At 41.1% G+C, this 19,519-nt stretch overlaps 1 long non-coding RNA gene, 2 other non-coding genes and 1 pseudogene across 3 annotated transcripts; 3 read left to right on the forward strand and 1 right to left on the reverse strand.

Moving 5' to 3' along the window:
* Window positions 1–352: 352 nt before the first annotated feature.
* Window positions 353–424, forward strand: trnah-gug (transfer RNA histidin (anticodon GUG)). The gene has a single exon. It is a non-coding gene; the product is annotated as a tRNA-His (tRNA).
* Window positions 425–7,830: 7,406 nt separating this feature from the next.
* LOC132211016 (uncharacterized) lies at window positions 7,831–16,532 on the reverse strand. Its single transcript, XR_009447298.1, has 3 exons — window positions 16,399–16,532; window positions 13,887–14,799; window positions 7,831–10,334 (listed from the first exon to the last, which is right to left on the reverse strand). It is a non-coding gene; the product is annotated as an uncharacterized LOC132211016 (long non-coding RNA).
* Window positions 16,483–16,554, forward strand: trnah-gug (transfer RNA histidin (anticodon GUG)). Its single transcript has one exon. It is a non-coding gene; the product is annotated as a tRNA-His (tRNA).
* Window positions 16,555–18,106: 1,552 nt separating this feature from the next.
* On the forward strand, window positions 18,107–18,337 carry LOC125464796 (small nucleolar RNA U3; annotated as a pseudogene).
* Window positions 18,338–19,519: the final 1,182 nt, after the last annotated feature.

Below are 19,519 nucleotides of genomic sequence, written 5' to 3' on the forward strand. Positions count from 1 at the left end.
TACACATTTGAGACGAAGATGCTCATCTCAGTAGTGAGATTAGCAATATCGAATTTGAGTGACTTTTGCTGCGATTGCGGGATTGCAGTATGTAATATAATGCACGCTATTCAAATGTAACCTACACAGCTGCTTAGTTTATCCCGCCTTTCTGCGTTTTGGAATAACGCTTCCTGCGAAATGGCAACAAATTCTAGGTCGGGAAATGGACATCTCAAACTATGTGCGACAGTAATAGGGCTTCGATTTAAAAAAATACTGATTACCATTTCGTGATAATATATTGTGAAACTTGTAGTTTGTTCTATGTGAGGATGATTTTCAGTGTGTAGTGCGTCAGCCCATGTAGCACGCCGTGATCGTATAGTGGTTAGTACTCTGCGTTGTGGCCGCAGCAACCTCGGTTCGAATCCGAGTCACGGCATTGCGGAAAAGCAATGACACGGCAATGGGTTCATGTTTTTTATTCTTTAAACAAGTTAGTCAAGTATTGAACAAGCTGTTTAATCCCAGCATTTATTACATATGTCGTTTTAATTAATTCGAAATATCCACAAGCTGGTTTCACAATGCAGATTTTTTTATTTTCAAAAATATATTTTATTCATAAAAGATATCTACTCACAAGTACATATATTCATTCTACTTCTTTGTGCATTTGTGCAAGGTTGTACCTGGTACTTTAGTAGTCTTTATTAATGTCAGCATTGATTATCAGTGTTAGCAGGATAAATGGCAACGGAAATCTTCAAAGTTTAAAGCCTTTCTCACACGAAATACAAATAAAGAACATCACAAATGGGAGCAGGAGGAGGCCATAATGTAAGACAGTATTCCATTTGCCTTCTCAATTACGTGCTGCACCTGCAAACCAACTGCTTGTGATTCATGCACAAGGACAGTCAGGTCTCTCTGCTCAGCAGTATGCGGCAATTTTTCACCACTCATCTTAATGTCATCTGCGAGCTTTGACACACTACACTTGGTCCCCAGTTCCACATCATCTATGTAAATTGCAAACAGTTGCAGTTCCAACACTGATCCCAGAAACACAACACTAGCCACTGATTGCCTACCAAAAAAAACACCCATTTATCCTCTCTTTGCTTTCTGTTAGTTAACCAATCCTCTATCCATGCTAATACATTACTGTTACGTTGTGCCCTTTTATCTTATGCAGCAGTTTTTTGTGTAGCACCTTGTCAGATGCCTTCTGGAAATCCAAATACACCACATCCACCGGTTCTCCATTGTCCACTGCACTTATAATGTCTTCAAAGAATTCCGGTAAATGCCTTTCATGGACCCATGCTGTGTCTACCTGATGAGACAGTTTCTATCCAGATGTCTCACTATTTCTTCCTTGATGATAGTTGCAAGCATTTTCTTCACTTCATATGTAAAGCTAATGGGTTTATTGTCTGCCTCCTTTTTTAAATAATGGTGTCATATTTGCTGTTTTCCAATCTGCCAGAACTGCCCCATAGCCCAGTGAATTTTGGTAAATTACCACAAGTGCATTTGCTATTTCCCCACCATCTCTTTTTGTACCCTGGGATGTATTCCATCATGGGATGCAAGAAAACATCAGCTGCACCTGGAGGACCATCAGTTCAGTGAAAGACTCTTTGGTGTACCAAAACTTGCTGGCCTTCCAGAACAAGGGGGTAACTTCGACCAAGTGTTGCAGACTGGCACGTTCCAAGGTCCAGGGCTACTAGCTGAGGGACAGCTGCAGCCAAAGCGCAGTGGGGAAAGACTGTTTGAGGTCTTCCCCCTTGAAGGTATGTTGGGGTCCATTCAGTTATTAGACCCTCCTGATGCCTCAAATGCATGTAACTGTAGTCTTGAGCAAGTAAAACGTGCCTTTGGTTCGTTTGCTGAATGGAATCAAACGCTGATGTTTGTTTGGTTCTGTACAGTAGCATATGAAGAAACAAACTACTTTGGGGGCTGTGTATGTACATAAAGATATTTTATGAATAAAGTATATTCTTGAAATAAAACATATCCAACAAGTTTATTTAAAATGAAAATGATTACCTTAATTGTGTCTAAAACCAAAGAAATGTGAGTATATTTAAATAAGGCTAGAAGACATAGAAGCAGTTGGAGGCCATTCAGCCTAATAAATCTGCTTTGCCATTCAATGAGATCATGGCTTATCTGATAACCCTCAACTCCACTTTACTGCCCTTCCCAATAACCCTTGATTCTCTTACTGATTAGAAATCTGTCTATCTCAACCTCAAATATACTTAACAACACAGCCTCAACAGTCCTCTGCAGTAAATAATTCCACAGATTCATTATCCTGTGAGAGAAGAAGTTCTTGATAACAAAGTGTGGGGCTGGATGAACAAAGCAGGCCAAGCAGCATCTTAGGTGCACAAAAGCTGACGTTTTGGGCCTAGACCTTTCATCAGAAAAGAGGGATGAGGAGAGGATTCTGAAATAAATAGGGAGGGGTGGAGGTGGACTGAAGATGGATAGAGGAGAAGATAGGTGGAAAGGAGAGTATTGGTGGGGAGGTAGGGAGGGGACAGGTCAGTCTGGAAGGACGGACAGGTCAAGAAGGCGGGATGAGGTTAGTAGATAGGAAATGGAGGTGTGGCTTGAGGTGGGAGGAGGGGATAGGTGAGAGGAAGAACAGGTTAGGCAGGCAGGGATGAGCTGGTTTGGTTTCGGGATGCAGTGGGGGTGGGGAGATTTTGAAGCTGGTGAAATCCACATTGATACCATTGGGCTGCAGGGTTCCCAAGTGGAATATGAGTTGCTGTTCCTGCAACCTGTGGGTGGCATCATTGTGGCACTGCAGGAGGCCCAGGATGGACATGTCGTCTAAGGAATGGGAGGGGGAGTTGAAATGCTTTGCGACCGGGAGGTGCAGTTGTTTACTGCGAACCGAGAGAAGAAGTTCTTCAACTCTTTATTAAATGTACATCCCCTCAATCTGAGATTATGCTTTCTGGTCTCAGCCTGGTCCATAAAGGGAAAGAACCTTTCTGCATCCTGCCAGATCCTCTCAGTATCTTATAATTTTCAGTAAGATCACCTCTCATTCCTCTATAGTCCAATTAATGCAGGCCCAAATTACTCAACCATCTCTTAAAAATAACAGCCCGTCCATACATTGTGTCAGCCCAGTCAGGCCCTGTTTTGGACTGCTACCATTGCCTGAATATCTTTCCCATGATAAGGGATCCAAAACTGTTCACAGTAATCAAGCTGTGATCTAATTTGCCTTGTAAAGTTTTAGCAGAACCTCCCTACTTTTATGTTCTATTCCTTTTGGAATTAAGGCCAACATTCCAAGTACTTTCCCTATTACCTTCTGAAGTTGGATGATTCTTATTGATTCATGGATGAGGACTCCCAAATCCCTGTCTTCTGTAGCTTTCTGCAGTCTTTTTCATTTAAATAACATTCAGGGCTTCTATTTTGCTTGCCAAAATGTATAGCCTCACATTTCCCACATGATATTCCATCTGCTCTTTTTTACCCATTCATTTAAAATTTCCATATCCCTCTTCACACTCTTTGTGTCATCCTCACCACTTGTCCTTACGTCTATTTTTGTGTCATCCACATAATATGGGTTTAGCATATTCACTTTCCTCATCCAAAATATTATTACATATTGTAAGTAATTGTGACGTTAGCACTGATCCCTGTGGCACCTCACTAGTTGGATGTTGCCCACCTAAATTTGTACTGAAAATAAGGAGTTAAGTTTTTAATGGATCAGACAGTGGAGTGCATAACAGATCTGGTCTGGTCATTAAGTGGAATATGCAGTCTTTTCCTGTTAATATCTTGAAGACTTCAATCAGATCATCGTTTAATCATGTAAATTCTAGAGGAAACAGGCCTAATTTGCATATCTCTCCTAATAATGTAACCCCTGAAATTCAGGTATCATTCTTGTAAACCTATGTTGTACTCCTTGCACGTAAATATATCCCTCCTAAGTTGTGGTGCCCAGATGCGCTGACAGTACTCCAAGTAGGGTCTAACCAGATATTTGTCTAGCTGCAGCATAACTTCTGCATCCTTGAACTCCAGTCTTCGAGATATAAAGGCTAGCATTCCATTAGCTTTCTTTATTATTTTATGCACCTGTTTCTGACATTTTAAAGATCTGTACACCTGATCTCCCAAATCTTTTTAGACATCCAATGTAGATAACTTCATACCATCTAGAAAGTTACCCTGATCTGTATTATTTTTAAAACCAAAGGATAACCTCATACTTGCTTGCATTGAACTCTATCTGCCTCAGGTTTGCTCATTCACTTAGTCTACCAATATCCCTTTGTAATCTTATGCTATCATCTACACTGTTGACAATGTCACCTGACTTTGTGTCATCAGGAGTTTTTGATATATGACTTTCTGTGCCATTATCCAAGTTGTTAATAAAGAATACGAATAATTGAGACCCTAGATCTGATCCTTACGGGACCACCGGCCCACATATTGCCAATTTGAATATCTATCATCTATCCATTACCCCTACTTTCTGTTGCCTGTCACTCCATCTATTTCCAAACTATGTCAGTGAGCTTCTACCTTAGTTAACAGGCTCTTACGTGGGACTTTATCAGAATCCTTCTGGAAACCCATATAAATGACATCCATAGACATACCCCTGTCTATACCTTAGTCACCTCTTTAAAACATTCAGTGAGAATTATCAGCCATGCCCCACCTGTCCTGAATCCATGCTAGCTTTCTTTGATGAACTGAAAATTTCCAAGATGTTCAGTTACCCTATCCTGGATTTTCAACACTAACAATTTCCTCACCACAGATATTAGTCAATAATGTTCTCAGATGTACTGCCTTCTTATTGGTTTCTCAGTGCTCTTCAGACTAGCTTTCCATCTTCCACTGACATCACCTTGAACTTGTATCCTAACAAGCATCAAGTTTTATTCACCCGTGTTCATTGATCTATATTAGCTCCTGGTCAAGCAATGCTTCTTATCATTTTATTGAACTCTTTGCTGGCCTTGTCCCTCCCTATCTCTGATACCTCCTGCAACTTGCAATGAAGTAATTGTAGATAATAAAATGTGAGGCTGGATGAACACAGCAGGCCAAGCAGCATCTCAGGAGCACAAAAGCTGACGTTTCGGGCCTAGACCCTTCATCAGAGAGGGGAATGGGGTGAAGGTTCTGGAATAAATAGGTAGAGAGGGGGAGGCGGACCGAAGATGGAGAGAAAAGAAGATAGGTGGAGAGAGTATAGGTGGGGAGGTAGGGAGGGGATAGGTCAGCCCAGGGAAGACGGACAGGTCAAGGAGGTGGGATGAGGTTAGTAGGTAGATGGGGGTGCGGCTTGGGGTGGGAGGAAGGGATGGGTGAGAGGAAGAACCGGTTAGGGAGGCAGAGACAGGTTGGACTGGTTTTGGGATGCAGTGGGTGGAGGGGAAGAGCTGGGCTGGTTGTGTGGTGCAGTGGGGGGAGGGGACGAACTGGGCTGGTTTAGGGATGCGGTGGGGGAAGGGGAGATTTTGAAACTGGTGAAGTCCACATTGATACCATTAGGCTGCAGGGTTCCCAGGCGGAATATAAGTTGCTGTTCCTGCAACCTTCGGCTGGCATCGTTGTGGCACTGCAGGAGGCCCATGATGGACATGTCATCTAAAGAATGGGAGGGGGAGTGGAAATGGTTTGCGACTGGGAGGTGCAGTTGTTTGTTGCGGACTGAGTGGAGGTGTTCTGCAAAGCGGTTATCAATGAAGTAATTGTGCTGTTCCAGTTCTGGCCTTTTGATTCCCAATTTTAAACACTGTGCCATTTGTACCCGTATTTGATTTTTGATTTTGATTTTATTATCACGTGTACTGAAATACAATGAAAAGCTTTGTTTACAAGTGATACAGGCAGATCGCAGCAAGCAAAGGATGTACAGATCTAAAAGACTTAGAGGCACTTTTATGAAGAAGGGTATAGGCCCGAAACGTCAGCTTTCCTGCTCCTCTGATGTTGCTTGGCCTGCTGTGTTCATTCATCTCTACACCTTGTTCTCTCAGACTTAGAGGCATACAGGTTGCGTTATTTGAGGCTTGAGTCCATTCCACAGTCTGATAACGGCCGGAAAGAAACAATTCCTGAACCTGCTTATGTGTGTGTTCAAGCTTCTTTATCTTCTGCCTGATGGAAAAGGTTGTAGGAGGCCATTACCAGGGTGCGATGGGTCTTTCATGATGCTGGCCGCCTTTCAACGGCAGTGGGCTGTGTAAACAGACTCCATAGATGGAAAGTTGGGTTCTGTGAAGGCCTGTGCTGTGCATACCACCTTCTGTAGTTTTGTACATTCCTGAGCAAAGCAGTTGCCATACCAGGCTTTTACATACCTGGACGGTATGATTTAAATGGCGCATCTGTAGAAGTTGGTGAGGGACCTTATGGACATGCCAAATTTACTGAACTGCCTGAGGAAGAAGAGGCATTGTTGTGCCTTCTTGACTGTCACATTTACATGGGAAGTCCAGGACAGGCCGTCGGTTATCATCACTCCTAGGAGCTTGATGTTCTTCACTCTCTCAACCTCAGTTCTGTTGATGTAGACGGGAGCATATTCTCCTCCCATCTTTCTGAAGTCGGCGATCAATTCTTTAGTTTTGCCAATGTTGAGAGACAGATTGTTTTCATTGCACCTCGTCACCAAGCCCTCTCCCTCCCTTCTGCATTTTGACGTCTCATTGTTAGATATCCGTCCCAGTACGGTGGTGTTATCAGCAAACTTGTGATGACGTTCATTTGGAATTTGGCAACACAGATGTAGGTATACAGAGCGTATAGTAGAGGGCTGAGGATGCATCCTTGGGGGAACTCCAGTTTTGAGTGTTATTGTGGAGGAGATGCAGTTATCTCTCCTCACTGATTGTAGCCTGTGGGTCAGAAAGCTGAGGATCCATTTGTAGAAGGCGGAGCCGAGGCCAAGGTCATACAGTTTTGACATCAGCCTGGAGTGGATAATAATGTTGAAAGCAGAGTTGTAGTCAATAAGCAGGAGTCTGATGTAGGTGCCTTTGTTGTCCAGATGGTCCAAGCATGAGTGCAGTGTTAGGGATATTGCATCCTCTGTGTGGATCTGTTATGTCGGTAGGCAAACTGTAGGGGATCAAGGCAGGATGGGAAACTGGGGTTGACCAACCTCTCGAAACACTTCATGACTATTGAAGTCAGAGCTACTGGGTGGTAATCATTAAGGCTCATTGCATGTGTTTTCTTGGGTACAGGGGTGATGGTGGTCTTCTTGAACCAGGTGGGAACTTCAGCTTGTAGGAAGGAGGGATTGAAGATGTTGGTGATTACCTCTGCCAGTTGGCTCACACAGGACCACATCTAGAACTGCCTTGGCTCTGATCTCAAAATTCTTTCCTTTATTACTTACCTTCTTTAAGGCAATCCTTAAAATTTACCTGTTTGGCCAAGTGTGTGGTGGCATGTCCTAATGTTTTCATTTGACTCAGTATCAAACTTTACTTGCTTATGATCCTGTGATGTGCGTTGGAATGTTTTAATATTTATTAGGCTGCCGTATAAATGCAAGTTGTTGGCAATGGAAAGAGTGATAAAAAGAACAACATAAGGCCAGTCATCTACTTAGGACTGGGACGGAAGCATAGGCTGTTAAACAGATTCGTGTTTGTTTCACAGCCAGAGCCAGGAAGAGTCATAGGTCTGATGGAACAAAGTTGAGTGAACAGTCACAGGAACACTGAACTGTTACAGTGCATTAGGAGGTTTCTCAGCTTATCCTGTCTGCATTCATTTTCTGAATTATTTTCATGATTTAATGCCAATCTCCTGCCCTGTTCCCCTTAATAATGCAAGTTATATCTTGTCAAATAATCATCTAGAGTGCCTTGATTCATCCTGCCTCTGTAGCCCATCCAGACAGTGCATTCAAGACCCCACCTGCATATTGTGTGAAAAAATGTTTCTGCTTAAAGATGCTTTAAAAGTGATTCTTCTGCGAATCACTTTAAATTTGCGGCCTTTCATTCATGATATTTTTACGAGCAGGAGCAGTTTCTCTCTGCCTGCTCTGTCCAGAACTCTCATGGTTTGAAAATGTAATCAAATTTCCTCTTGTCCTTCTCTTAAAGGAAAACAGTCCTAACTTCTCCAATTTATCCTTATAACAGGAGTTTCTTATTCTGGGAATCATTCATATAAACTGTCAAATTTATAAACTGTTCTGCCCTCTCTCCCCTGTGCTCATATACTTCCTGAATGTGATGCCCAAAACTGTACACATTACCCCACCTGAGGCCTAAAAAGTGCCTTGTAAAGTTTCAATGTAACCCCCTCCTCTTGTACTCCACGCCCCTTTTAATAACGTTGAGGATACTGAATGCTTTATTAACTTCACCTCTCTTGCTACTTTTAATAACCAATGCATACCTACTCTTCTCTTGCACATCATTTAGTGTAATACCTCTTATGATGTCACTCCATATTATTTCCACCGTATTGTATTATCCCACACTTATCTGAAGTGAATTTAATCTGTCACTTAAAGACCCATTCCACCAACTTGTCAAAATCCTTTTGACATTGTATACTGTTTTCCTTATGGCTTACAAAACTTACAAATTTTGTTTTGTCTACAAACTTTGAAGTTGTGTCCTGTACATCAAGATCTAGGTGATTAATGGAAATCTGGAAAAGCAAGTGTCCCAATACTGACCCCTGGGTAATTTCAGATCTTCCTCCAGCCTGAAAAATATCCATTAACTATTACTGTTAGTTTTCTATTACTCAGCCATTTTTGTATCCATGTTCCTACTGTCCCCTTTATTCCAAGAACTCTAAATTTTCTTACAGATTTGTATTGAATGCCTTTTTGAAGTCGATGTGCACCATATCAACAGAATTACTGTCATCAAACCTCTTTATTATCTTTTCAAAGAACTCTTACAAGTTAGGTAAACATTACTTTCTCTTGGGAAAACCATGTTGGCTCTCCTTAATTAAACTACATGTGTTCATGTGATTATTAATTCTATGTTAATGACTGTTTATAGAAATTTCCCCATTACTAAAGATGAACTAACTGATCTGTAATCGCTGAGCTTACTCTTATAACTTTTTTGAAAAAGGGTGTCAATTTACAATTCTCTTCTGGCACCACTCCATACAGTAATACAGCATGGAAACAGACCCTGCAATCCACCTAGTTCATGCTGACCATGTTCCCAACTAAACTAGTTCTACTTGCCTGTGTTTGGCCCATCTCCCTCCAAATCTCTCCTATTCATGTACCTGTCTAAATGTCTTTTAAAAGTTGTAACAGAAACTGTATCCACTACTCCCATTGGTAGTTCATTCTGCACATGAACCACTCTCAGTGTTAAAAATTGCCCCTCATGTCATTTTTAAAACTTTTCCTCTGATCTTAAAATATGCCCCCTAGTTTTGAACTCCCCTACCATTGAAAAAGGACCCTTGCTGTTCAGCTTATAAATGCCCCACAGATTTTACAAATCTCTGTAAAGTCACCCCTCAACCTCATACACTCCAGTGAAAAGAGTCTCAGCCTATCCAGTCTATTTTTATAACTCAAACCCTCCATTCCCGTTAACATCCTGATAAATCTTTCCTGAACCCTCTCCAATTTAATAATATCCTTAACTATAGCAGGGCAACCAGAATTGCACACGCTTGCTTCATCCACGTCCTGTCAACTTCAACATGACATCTCAACTCCTGTACTCAAAGGTCCATGCATCTGAGGAAGACTGAAATATTACAGTCAATGTCTCTGCAATTTCTACTTTCACATCTTTCAATATCTTTGGACGCTTCTCATCTGTCCTGTTGTTTTGTCAAATCTAAGCGCTAACACCTTATTCAGTACCTCTTTATTAGCAGTTGAATCTTTCTGGTGACTGTTTTCTTTTGTACCACTGTGGTCCATGCAACATCTGCTTCATGACAAAAGCAGATGGAATTTTTTTTAATACCTCAGCAAATCCCCCACCTCCATGTGTAAATTTCCCATTTCATCCCTAATTAGTCCTTCTACATATACCACAATTTTGCTACTCATCAGCCTATAGAAGACTGGGATTTTCCTTCATGTCAGCTGCTAGCTTTTTTCATTATCCCACTTTGCCTCTCTGTTTTTTCACTTCCCCTTCCAATATTTTGTATCCAACTGGTTCTCCACTGTATTTTCGAGCTGATTCTTTCTTCCGGGAATTGGAATATGATGAAGCGCATTTTTCATTATTTTTCTTGTTCGTGAGGTAGGTTCTGCAGTTTTTGAATCAAAAAATTTGATTTTGCCAGAAATTCTTTAAAGTCAGTCCCTGTGAAATAAAACAGTTAAGTAAATCATATTTAGCCATGTCTCATCACAGATCCCCAGTGGAGTGCCCTCTACAAAGGTGTCCTCCCCTTTCCTATTGGGGATTTGGGGTGGAGAGTGCTGCATGAGGCAGTCTCGTGCAATTGTAGATTGAACATATTCACTGGGTGCTAGGCAACATGTAATTTTTGTGGCCTGATGGAGACAGTGTCATTTATATGTAGAATATTTCTGTTTGCAGCTCCTTTTGAGATGTTTGAAGGGAGTGCTCCTTAAATTTTGGTTGCACTTCAGTTCCATGCGCCTGATCTGTTGGCACCCAATGTGGGGAGGGATGGACCAGTCAAAAGGTTGGCTCACACGTCTGCTTCTGGGCCTGGCCAAGGTGCTCATCAACAGGTTCAAGTAGTAGGCCATGGAGGGCTCGTCATTCCTGACTGTCTGCCCCTATCACACGGTTGTGTTTACCCCTGGAGAGATAGTGCTCACTGGCACATTAGAGGCCTGTAGAGACTGTTGGAATGCCTTGAATGCACCATCACCACAATGTTGTTTTAATTTAGTAAATTTCTGTTTCATTCTATAAGTTTCCTTCGATTGTTAAGTTGTGATTGTTATTAATATGGTGTCCCACCAAGGGCTGTTTCACTTATTATTTTTGACTCCCTATTTAAATAAAGGAGTCTGGAGAGTTTTATTCTGTATGTCACCCCCTTGTTGCCCCTGCCCCAGGAGGGTTTAATGGGGACGGTATTAGAGAACTTTATTTTCCATTTCTTTTCAGTTTTAAGGGAGTGGAGATGATATCATATGCAATTCAAATTACAAAGGGTGCCATAATTTTAATTCATTCATATAGTTACTTTGTGAGAAGTAGACAGCTAAAGGTTATTACTCATTATTTCAAAGATGTTTAGATCAGTTTTAAAAAGCTGACTCACCCTGGCTGCAATCAGTTAAATCAACAGAAAAATTACAGTTCATTCTGGGATGATCTTGTAGACTATGTCTCAAAATTGGCTGGATAAAGGGAGCTAATGGGAGGATATAATTGTTGCTATTTAATCATGTTAACGTTTCTTGTGAGATAGCCTTCAGTTTTTATTCAGAAATTACAGTGATTATGTCACTAATCCACAAAAGTGATAATGTTCAGTATTATCCTTTAAGGAAGGAAATCTGCCACCCTTAGCCGGTTTAACCTATAACAATGTGGTTGACTCGTAGCTGACCTCAGAAATGGCCTACCAAATCACTCAGTTCAAGGGCTATTAGGAATGGGTGACAGATCCCTATATTGCCATTGATACCTGTGTCCCATGAAAGGATTTAAAAAATTGTCACCAATCACCAATCACTAAGTACAATTTTCTGGTTCATTTTCCAAGAAACTAATTCTCAGTAAACATTATATTGATTTTCTTGTTGTATTTAAAAAAAATATTTTGGAACTCTTCAACAGAGTCCATTTAACATGCCGACATCATGTAGTAGTTAGTATTCTACATAGTGCCTTCAGGAACATGGTCCAAATCTTGACATGGCATAGCGCATATGAATGACATGGTGATAGGTTTTACATGTTATTCAGCGAATAACCTGTTTCTTTACAAGCAAAAGTTAAATTAATTGTTATATTGTATTTTAATAACTCACAATTAAATTGAAATTGTGTTAATTTGGTGTGCATGAAGCCATATTCAAGATCACTTCAAAATTGAATTGGCAATTCTTTCTTTAGAACAGAGAAAATTGATAGACCTGATAGGGCTCCCCAAGGTTATGAATATGATAGTAAAGGTAGACATGGAGAATGTGTTTCCATTTCAAGTTAGACTAAGAGCTAGTCACTAATAAATCCAGTAGGGAATTCAAAAGAAGTGTATTTGCTGGAATTCATTAGAATGTGGAATTCACCACCACAAGGTGTGGATGAGGTGAATAACATAGATACATGTTAGGCAAATCTAGATAAGCACATCAGTGAGAAAGGAATGGAAGGATATGTTAATGACGGCATATGAATAGACAGGTGGGAGAAGTTAGACAACAAGGTGTGGAGCTGGATGAACATAGCAGGCCAAGCAGTATCTTAGGAGCAGGAAAGCTGACGTTTCAGGCCTAAAGCCTTCATCAGAAAAAAGGTGGGAGAATGTCAGTGTGAAGTCTAAACAGCATCCTGAGTTGAATGGCCTATTGCTTCGCTGTGTGTTATCCTGCAGCAATGTTGGTTGAAAGGTGCTTGAAAACCTTGAATTTTAATCAACACTTGAAGCGTATATTAACAACAACATCACATAAAAGAATAGAGGATAATGTTAATTGATAGCCAAATCAAACTGTCAAGTTGATTAACTATGTTAACTTATAGTCGTGAAAACAAAGCGAATATTCATTTTAAATTTGTGTCAAAACATTGCAGAGATAATCTGTGATATATGTTCATGGCATTTAGATTATATTCAGAAACTGAACCTAGTTGTTGTTTCAGTGACATGATTATTTTTTAAAAATGTAACCACTTCACAGTGTAAAACACCTATTAAACTTGGATTGAGCTCTTCACTTAAATGACAGAGAGGGTTGAGGCTGAGAGGGGGTTTGATGTTGTGTACGTGGTGTTTGAAATGACGGTTGCCAATATGCTAAATCAACCAACTGGAGTATTTGACTCACTTCTGAGATGATGTAACGTATTTTTATAAATTTTATGAATAATGTATATTTTTGGAGAAGAAAATTCTCAGAGTCTGTTGTCTACCTTCTTGAGGAATGTACCTTTTAGTTGAGGTTGATCCTGATTGTCTTTACCTTACAGAACTGTGTGTTCCTAGGGATGCATACGGAGGTAACATCAAATGTGGAGTGCGTAGCATTGGAGGTTGTATATTAAAACAGATAGGGGATTGGCTAACTGGTAGAAGACAGACAGTTGTGACAGGGCACATTCTCAGGATAGCAACCTGTAACCAGTGAAGTACCATAGGGATCAGTGATGTGGCTACAATTATTTACAATGTACAATTGGATGAGAAAAGTGAATATACTAAACCCAAGTTTAAGGCTGACACAAAAATACTTGGAAAGTCAAGTGGTGAGACTCAAGGAGGGATAGAGACAAGTTAAACAATAGGTAAAAATTTGGCAGATGGAATATTAGTGGCGGAATATACAATGGAACGTGAGGTTATGTATTTTGACAGGAAGAATAGAGGAGCTGAATGTTATTTACGTGGGGAAAGACTGCAGAAAGCTATAAACAGAGGGATTTGGAAGTCTTTGTCCATGAATAACAAAAAGCTAAAATTCAAGTTCAGCAGTAATAGGAAGGCAATGGAATGCTGAACCTTCATTTATAGGGAATGGAGTATAAAAGTAGAAAGGTTTTGTTTAATGTTGATTTAGTTGTGAATTTGCTTGCTTTCTTTGGTGTGTATGACAGCAAACATAATGTGCTTTGTACGAACCTTTAAAATATTGTGGTCAATATGAAAAATGTGGTATTCTGCAATTGCTAATCACAGTAATAATTTAAAGAAGCTTTAAAACTTACTTTTTAAAGAAGAGCCTTTTCATCTAGAGGGTGGTGGGTATCTGGAACTCACTGCCTGGAAGAGTGGTATAAATGGAAACTATCTCAACATTTAAAACTTGAAGCACTTGAAGCACTGTAACCTACAAGTCTTCCTAAAAAAATCATTCATGGTATCTGAGTGTCACTGGTTGGGCCAGCACTTTTTTGCCCATCCCAAATTGCCTTTGAGAAGGTGGTAGTGAATTGTCTTTTTGAAATGCTGCAGGCTATAGATAGACTCACAGTGCTGTTAGGGAGGAATTCCAAGATTTTGGCCCAGCGACGCTGAGAGGACAAGTCAGCATATCAAGTAATTTGGAGGGGAACTTGAAATGATGGTGTTTCCATCACCCTGTCCTTCAAGACGGAAGTGGTCATGGGTTTGGAAAAAGCTGTCACAGGATCCTTGATGAATTTTGTGCACCTTGTAGATAGTGCACATTGCTGCTACTGAGCATTGGTGGTGGAATGAGAGTGGATGCTTGTCGATGTGGTACCAATCAAGTATTTTGGATGGTGTCAAGTTTCTTGAGTGTTTTTGGAGCTGCATTCATCCAGATTGTCACACGCCTAACTTGTGATTCATACATAGATGTTAGAAAATAAAAGTAGATAGTTCCTTGGTGATGTGCGTGGATGCACTTGGCCAAAGGGTCTCTTTTCATGCTGTAAAACTTTATGACTTGAATATTTTTCTTCTTTGCACCAATCTTATTCTGTGCTCTTGTCTTGTCCTGAGATTGTGGTTGATACTGATTCGAAGGTTGGTGCACTGCTGTTCAGAAGCCTCCTACATTGGCTATTATTCATGTGTGATTACTAATGATACCAGCAAAGTTGAGCTACTGTTATAGAAGAACAAAAAATGCTAGAGAAGCCGTCAGGACAGTATCTGTAGAGAGAAAAGCAAAGTTGATGTTTTGAGTCCAGTGACCCTTCATCAAATTCTGATGTAGCTGGCTATTGTTGCCTCTCAGGAGAGTATTAAGTGAGTCAGGAGAATATAGAGTCTTGGAATCATACACACGGAAACAGACTGTTTGGTCCAACTCAACTGCACCGACCAGACATCCCAATCTGACCTAGTCCCATTTGCTAGCATTTGCCCCATATCCTTCTAAACCCTTCCTATTCGTGTACCCATCAGTTTCTCTGGCAGCTCATTCTGTACACGTAAAACCTTGCGCAAAAAAGTTACCCCTCCGGTCTTTTCTAAATCTTTCCCCTTACAGACCTTCACTACAACCTCCACTACCATTACAGTGGCAAATACTGGTGATGTACAGTTGGCCTACTAGCATTGAGTGGGAAGCAGAGTAATGTTTGGATATAGTCCTTTTTCCAGAACACAGTTACAGTCCTGGTGACGTTACCTTTCTTTCGGCGGCGATGGGGGTGAGTTAGCTGCATAATGATGCAGAATAATGCCAGTAGTGCGGTTCAATTCCCGCACTGGGCGAGGTACCACGAAGGGACTCTCCTCAACCCAACGATAACCCTAACCCTTAGCATGGCAACTCACAGGTTAAACCACCATTAGTCACCACTCTCTAACTCGCCTGCTAGGACAATGGCATCTTTATGATAGGTCATAGAATTCCTACAGTGCAGATAGAGACAGTTCAGCCCATCAAATCTGTACCAGCCGTCTGAAGAGTATCCCACCCTATCCCTATAACCTCACTTTTACCATGGCTGATGCACCTAGCCTGCACATCTGTGGACAGTATGGACAATTTATCATAATCTAACTAATTTGCACATCTTTCACTCTGGAAAGAAACCGGAACACCCAGAGGAAACCCATACATCCACGGGAAGAATATGCAAACTCCACACAGCCACCCAAGGTTAGAAGCAAACCTGTGAGGCAGCAGTGCCAACCACCAAGCCACCATACAACCAGCCCTTTACCTTTGCTTTATGCTAAATGAATTGGAGCTTGAGCTCCCATCCTAAAAACACTGGGTATCCCCATACCACATGGACTGTGATGGTTCAAGAAGGTGGCGCACCACCTTTATATGATCAGCTAGCGATGGGGAATAAAACTGCCTAGCCAGCGATGCTCAGAAACTGTGAGACAATTTGTTAAAAACACACCTAGCTGCTCAAAACTGCTATTTCAATAGCAAGGATTCCGTTTTCCTCTGTATACATAAGGAGTGATTAGTAACTAAAGCCAAGCAGATAGAGAGCAGATATCCCCAAATATCGCAAAACACGTCAAAGAAGCGTCTGTTTAGTAACATTAAACATTACACTATGGCAGTCACAGACCTCCCTACCTCCCCACCTATACTGTCCTCTCCACCTATCTTCTTTTCTCTCCATCTTCGGTCCGCCTCCCCCTCTCTCCCTATTTATTCCAGAACCCTCACCCCATCCCCCTCCCTGGTCTAGGCCCGAAACGTCAGCTTTTGTGTTCCTGAGATGCTGCTGGGCCTGCTGTGTTCATCCAGCCTCACATTTCATTATCTCTGATACAGACCTCAGTCTTCCTGGCATATAACCGACAATATTGTTACATTTCAGGCTAATTTTCAAACGTGAACCTTCGAAGCCCATGTAGCTCGCCGTGATCGTATAGTGGTTAGTACTCTGCGTTGTGGCCGCAGCAACCTCGGTTCGAATCCGAGTCACGGCATTGCGGAAAAGCAATGACACGGCAATGGGTGTTAATTTTTTTAGTTAAAACAATACGATGTTCAGATCCAGATAATTTTATTTTTTTAACTATTTCGCTTCCTTTACTCTGTATATTAAATTGGAAAGAACTATTTTGTAAAATAACAAATCCAAACACATAGCGCTTAAAATCTGAACTGAAAGCGGAAACAACTGGAAAACCTCCAGTCCACGCAGTTTCTGTGATCTAACACATTCCAACTACTTTTCTGTCCACAGGTGGTATCTTTGACTGGTAGCAATGTGAATAGAGAAAAAAAATATATACGTCAGTAAATGTCATTCATGCTTTTATCCATTAGAAAAATTGCTGTTCTATTTTGTTACATTTTTGATTTAAAGCAACAAGAGTATGTGTGCATATGTGTACTGGCGAGACATCAGTCCTGTTCTGAGTGGTGTATTTTGTATTTCCTGAATTACATGCCAAGCCTCACATTGTGTTGCAAAAGATTATAGATATTTGACTACGCTCTTAGACGTCATTAAGGCAATTTTAAGAAAGTAACTATTCACTCTTAATTAATGACAAATTGGTCATAATTCGAGAAAGATTTATGTTGATATCTTCGCCGAACAATAATGAGGATGGAAGCAGCAATTCCGTTCTAAAACAAACAGCAATTGCTGGGAAAACTCAGCAGGTGTGGCATTATCTGTGCAGAGAAGCCAGAGTTAACGTTTTTGGGTCCAGTGACCCTGCTTCTGGAGTTGAATTCAGAATTAATCAATTCAGAAATCACTTAATTTCACAAATCATTATGTCGTTGAGGGTTTTAACATGTGGATTTTACATCAAACTCACGTTAAACGTCAGCTTTTGAGCTCCTAAAATGCTGCTTGGCCTGCTGTGTTCATCCAGCCCCCACAGGGTCTAGGCCCGAAACGTCAGCTTTTGTGCTCATGAGATGCTGCTTGGCCTGCTGTGTTCATCCAACTCCACACTTTGTTATCCTGGATTCTCCAGCATCTGCAGTTCCCATGATCTCTCTCGCGTTAGATGCTGCTTGGCCCGCTGTGTTCATCCTGCGCCACACTTTTCTTATCCTCGACATGATATACTGTTGCAGGAATGAGAGTTAAGTCGACAAGTCCTTTGTCACATCGTTCACGTCTGTTATTTGAGGGCGAACGGGTGTGGTAGTTATGGAGAGAGACGAGTAGGAACATACGGCGACTGTTATCTTCTGGCAAGTGTTACGTCTGCTGGCTTCCAGCAGGGATCGCTTCAACTGTTCGGCTGTGAATACCAGCAGCCTTCGCCCCACTCATTTCTTCAGTTTTGATTGCATGATCAGACGATTATTCCGATTAGGAATTTAAATTGAATATCGTTGGCGTTCATTTCTACTCTGGTTTTCGTCTTGTTGAGAAATATAGCTACAAGTAACAGACTTATAAATAAAAGGCTTTTTGAAAATAGTTCAAAAATACAGTGAAAAGGAATTACGCACATGTACTCTGATATGTACCTCTCGTATTCCCAAACCAAATTGTGGTATTGTGCTTTTAAGACTCTACTCTTACGGATCATTTTTATAGTTTTCACCCCCCCCCCCCCCCCCAAGAGAAATGAGTTCTAGAGTGTTTGGTCTCACAAACCACGAGGAGGATTTATAGTGTTCTCTTCTGAACAGGAAGTAGGCATTGAGTGTTGCTCTTAGCATCTGCTCTTTGGTGTTGATGAGTGTTCTGTCTCTCTCTTTTACAGAGAGCTGAAAGGAGAATGCAGTCTGAGTGGCTTGTTCTAAAGTCAACCTCTTGATTGCTTAGATGTCCTTAGACAGCTTCAGCTTACAAATGAAGTGTACTTTTGCAATTCAAAAAAATCCCTCAGCTCAAGCTACCAGTAGTGAGTGTTGGGAAACTTACATATTGCAAGATCCACGACTGTGGCTGAGGGACACCCTGAAATTTGGGGCAGCTGCAGCCAAGGCATAATGGAGAAAGACCACCATCTGCGGTCTTTGAGCCAAAGTACAACGTGAGTCCATTCTGTTATTGGACTCTCCTGCTGCCTCCACTAGATGTAAGTAGCACCTTGCATAAATAAGAAATGTGTTGGGTTTGTTTGTTGGAATTATTGGGAAAGTTAAACTCCAATGTCTGTTTGTTCTTCATATGCAAAGACTGTACAGAACCAAACTGCTACAGTGACTATGTATGTATGTAATTTTTTTAATGAATGAAGTATATTTTTGAAACAAACACAATGTCTGCCATTAATGAGGGAACAGCTTGTAGTCATAGAGACTTAAAGCACGGAAACATGCCCTTTGGCCCAACTCGTCTATGCAGACAAGCTTTGCTCATCCCATCTGCCTGCATTTGGCCTATATCTGTCTAGGCTGTTCCAATCCAAGTACCCCCAAGAGGAATATGGCAACTTTAGACTTTGACTTTGCTTCTTGAACAAGTGCAGCCCATTTTGTATATGTGCAGTTCTGTTCTGAAATTCTAGATTGATCTGGTGGCTGAAGAAATGATAATATATTTCCAAGCTGTGTGATGTGTGTATAGGTGTTGGCTTTTATGTGTTCTGCTGCCCTTTTCCTTCTAGCCATCAGCTGGGTGTTGTCGAGGAATCCCTTCACAAGTTCAATTGAAGTGGTGCATCTTGTAGACAATACCATGCCAGTGCATGCCAGGAATGGAGGGATCAAATGTTTAGAGTGATGCTGGATAGCTGATTAGGCAGGCTGTTACATCTTTGATGGTGTTGGAATTTTTTGTGTATTGTTGGAATTCCACACTTTTGGACAAATGGGAAGTGTGCCTGCAGTTCATCCGGTCAGTCCGCTTTTTCTTTTTTCCCTCTTCTTTCTTAAAACTTTAGCCTTACTTACATATGTTCTTGTGGAGAGCTCGGATAGCATCTATGTGCCCACCATGTCACAGGAAAGGTTTATTCTGGGTGGTGATGG

The sequence above is a fragment of the Stegostoma tigrinum genome, chromosome 27 (genome assembly GCF_030684315.1).
Source record: "Stegostoma tigrinum isolate sSteTig4 chromosome 27, sSteTig4.hap1, whole genome shotgun sequence".
Classification (NCBI taxonomy): Eukaryota; Metazoa; Chordata; class Chondrichthyes; order Orectolobiformes; family Stegostomatidae; genus Stegostoma; species Stegostoma tigrinum.